The sequence below is a fragment of the Staurois parvus genome, unplaced genomic scaffold (genome assembly GCF_062004578.1).
Source record: "Staurois parvus isolate SC_StPar_1 unplaced genomic scaffold, SC_StPar_1.0 ptg000432l, whole genome shotgun sequence".
NCBI lineage: Eukaryota > Metazoa > Chordata > Amphibia > Anura > Ranidae > Staurois > Staurois parvus.
In genome coordinates, this window is record NW_028318228.1 from 13,077,723 (window position 1) to 13,082,078 (window position 4,356).

The window sequence follows — 4,356 nt, forward strand, 5'->3', positions numbered from 1 at the left end:
TGTCAGTGTTAGGAATAGTGACCCAAGGGCTGGATAAAGACTAGCAAAGGGCCGCAGTTTGGAGACCACTGAACTAAGACATAGATAAAACTAGACATTTGTGCACAGTGGATTATTTTATTATATAGAAGATTATACAGTTAAAATTGTCTTTTCTGTCCCAATATACAGAAATGACATCTTGCTCGTGAACATACTTTTTTGTTTTAAGATTTTAAAGTTATTCTAAAGGTAATTTTTAAAAAATATCAAGCATGCTATACTTTCCTGCTCTATGCAATGGGTCCCCTGCTGGTGCTCCTGGCTCTTCCCCTCTGCTGGATACCCCCATAACAAGCCTCTTGCTAGGGGAGCAGTTGCACGTGCTCACTCCTCAGCAGAATATGTGTGTCCATTGACACACAGAGCGTGGTTTGGCCCTGCTCCCCTGCTCACTGGCTGTGATTGACAGCAGCAGCAATGGCTATCACAATGGCTATCACTGCTGCCTCTTTGTACAGTGAGGAGAGAGAGAGCCAGTGGATCCAGATTGGGCTCAGGTAAGTATAAGGGGGGTTGGGGTGGGGGGAGCTGCTTTCAAAATCTTTGTTACCTTAATGCATGGAATACATTAAGGCAAAACAAAACTCATATCACTCATAACCACTTTAAACTCAAACATTCTGATTGGAAGCTATGTATGTATAAAACTGCATTTCACTTATACCCCTTTTCATGATAACAAGGTTGAACATGTTTTTTCTATTGTTATGACCAAGAATAGGCAGACACATAAACATGTACAGATAAACATATTCATTATAGGATGCTATGCACTTGCATATCATTTATTATGTTGAAGTTCTGTGACAGAAAGGAGGAAATAATATATTATTGCATAGAGCTAAGACCTGCACACCAGATCTATTTGAAACTTGAAGTCACAATGCTGAATATACTTAAAGCAGACCTTCAGTCAAAAAAAAAAGAATAGCCTATTAAAATATAATGTTTCAAATAAATCAAAAACAGCTCTTACCAGTATCAAGCAATAGATGCCTGCATTTATGTTGCTGGAGCAGTCAGCCCATGGATGTGCGCACTGGGTCTGCACTGAAATTGCATTTTGGCTCAGCCCTAGCACCAACCTGGTGACCAGGCCCCCAGCAACATCCAACTTGAGCAAACATAGCCCAAAGCCCTGTGTATACTGAGAGTCCAGCTCTGATCCACTGATCCATCTAGCACAGAGACCTGTGTAAACACTGGGACCAGCCCTGTGCCATTGCTTATCATATGTATAATTAATCAAATCTAAATTGAATCTTGAAATGGAAGGACGTCACGCTCATAACAGCCCGTTTGTATGTTCAAATGAAGAGCAGCCTCAGCCACACCCTTTGATGCATTTCTCCCCACCCACGAGGCTTGGTCACAGGGCTGTGAATAAGCCCTTTGGGTGGAGTTACATAGTTACATAGTTAGTCTGGCTGAAAAATGACAAATGTCCATCCAGTTCAACCATCAAAAAAAAAAAAGTTATAATCCTATACCCACAGTTGATCTAGAGGAAGGCAAAAAAAACAGCAAAGCATGATCCAATTTGCTCCTGCAGGGAAAAAAATTCCTTCCTGATCCCCCGAGAGGCAATTGGATATTCCCTGGATCAACTTTACCTATAAATGTTAGTATCCAGTTATATTCTGTGTATCTAGGAAAGAATCCAGGACTTTTTTAAAGCAATCCACTTAGCTGGCCAGAACCAACTCTTGAAGGAGTCTATTCCACATTTTCACAGCTCTTACTGTGAAGAATCCCCCCTTATGTATTATACATGGAGATCATATCCCCCCTTATGTATTATACATGGAGATCATATCCCCCCCTTATGTATTATACATGGAGATCATATCTCCCCTTATGTATTATACATGGAGATCATATCTCCCCTTATGTATTATACATGGAGATCATATCCCCCCTTATGTATTATACATGGAGATCATATCCCCCCCTTATGTATTATACATGGAGATCATATCCCCCCTTATGTATTATACATGGAGATCATATCCCCCCTTATGTATTATACATGGTGATCATATCCCCCCTTATGTATTATACATGGAGATCATATCCCCCCTTATGTATTATACATGGTGATCATATCCCCCCTTATGTATTATACATGTTGATCATATCCCCCCTTATGTATTATACATGGAGATCATATCCCCCTTATGTATTATACATGGAGATCATATCCCCCCTTATGTATTATACATGGAGATCATATCCCCCCTTATGTATTATACAAGGTGATCATATCCCCCCTTATGTATTATACATAGAGATCATATCCCCCCTTAATTTCCTCTTCTCAAAAGAGAATAAATTCAGTTCCTCTAATCTTTCCTCATAGCTGAGCTCCTCCATGCCTCGTATCAGTTTGGTTGCCCTTCTCTGTACTTTCTCCAGTTCCCCAATGTTCTTTTTGTGAATTGGTGCCCAAAACTGAACTGCATATTCCAGATGAGGTCTTACTAATAATTTGTAGTGAAACGCATCAGCGGGGGTAGCCTGGGAGAAACCTAGACGGAGGCTGCTCTTCATTTGAACTCACACACAGGCTGTTATTAGTGAGGTGTCCTTCCATTTCAGACTGCATACCAGGCTCAGATGAGTACCACAGACACCAGCACGCCCTACCTAGTGGATCACCGGAGAGGATTGATCAGCGCTTGGAGCAGCACTCAAAGTTATTACATTGGGTTCATACTGAATTGAAGCTATAGCAGTTTAATTAAAGAATATAATTTCTAAACCTGCGCTTGAGAAAATTGTAATATATGATAAAATATAGAGTGCAAACATATAGCAGCTGAACACTAGAAACCCTGACACCAGGTAATAAATAATCTATACATATAGTACAGCAACCTGTTATAGAAAAAACATGGACTACTTTCTGAAACAGACTTTTCAAGAACACTTGCAACTTTCAGTATCTTTTACATTTACATGTGACATGTGTTGGTTTACAAAACAAGTCGCCCTCACTTTGGTGTGATGATTCTTAATATTTATTATAAGAAAATTTTCTGTGGCAAATGCCTGACACATGCTCTAGCTTCTGTAGACCATCCTCTACCTCTTCCAATGGCTGTGAAAGGCCAGGGTTGAAAACTGTGTCATGAAATTCAGAGAATCCTGGTACTTTACAGCAAGCAGCACCATAACTCCCTGTGTGGTTGGCTCATATTATAGCTCCAAAAAACACTGGGACATGTTGCTGGATTCTAGCAATAGCTTTCCAACAGTCAGTGGTGGGATCAGCTCCCATTCTCATGTTCTCCACAGCTTGGTAACTTGGTAAAAATCTCATCATGGTATCTCCATCTCCTGCAGCAACTTCTCCTCCCACTGAACTGTGTACGTAGGATCCTGCTCCAATGATTGGCGAGTCACCCACGCATCCAGGAATTTTGTGAGATACTCCATTGGTAGAAGTTCCTGTTGCAATATTTCTTTGTCCACAGCAATCATTCCAATAGTATCATGGCTGTGCACATCAACTGCTTTCTGAAGAGAAGGTGGATTATCATTTTTAAATCCCTTCAAAGGCTTATAAGGACCACAACATGTGCTTGGGTCTGGCATCACGTTCGTACGAAAGTTTGGTTGGCAGTGCTGTTCAAGCCATCCTGAATAATTGGGTAGTAATCTGTTGGTTGTTAAGTCTTCACATACAAAGCCCATGCTCTCAGCAAACAAGAATGCTGATTCTCCCACTAAAAATGTATGCTTTGTGTGCTCCATGACAGCACTGGTCATGCCAATGGCATTCTTTATTCTTCTAAGATTGGCAACAGCACCAGCTTTGTACCACTAGTGCTACCATTCATAATCATAGCATCCAGTGTAATCTCTCCAGCTTCATTGGGGCTTCCGCCATACCCTACAGTGCCATCACATTGATCAATTTCACACTGGGTACATCCTTTCTCAACTGCATCTAAAGCAGATCTGCCAGCAGCAAGACCGTTCCAGACTGCTTGTGTGGCACTTTGGAAGGGCCAGGTGTTGATGACCAGAGGCAGAGTGGGCAGCAAGTAGACCGCACACAGCTGTGCCGCCATTATGTACAGCACCGGGGAGCCAGCCACTGCCATGGCCTGAACGGTGCTGGAAATAGAGAAGCGTGTACTTTATGTATATATAGTTTCATTAACCCCTTGGCACCGGAGCCTCCCGGCCCTTTAAGGGTTTCAGAAGCCAGGAGGCGGGGTTTTAGGGTCATGTGACCACCGTGATTCGCCGTCACGGCAGTCACATGATAGGGAAAGGTCCCGATCAAAAGAAGAGATCGGGACTTTT

At 42.0% G+C, this 4,356-nt stretch overlaps 1 pseudogene; it reads right to left on the bottom strand.

Annotated features, from left to right (window-relative positions):
- Positions 1-3,055: 3,055 nt before the first annotated feature.
- LOC149454396 (N(4)-(beta-N-acetylglucosaminyl)-L-asparaginase pseudogene) lies at positions 3,056-4,151 on the bottom strand (annotated as a pseudogene).
- Positions 4,152-4,356: the final 205 nt, after the last annotated feature.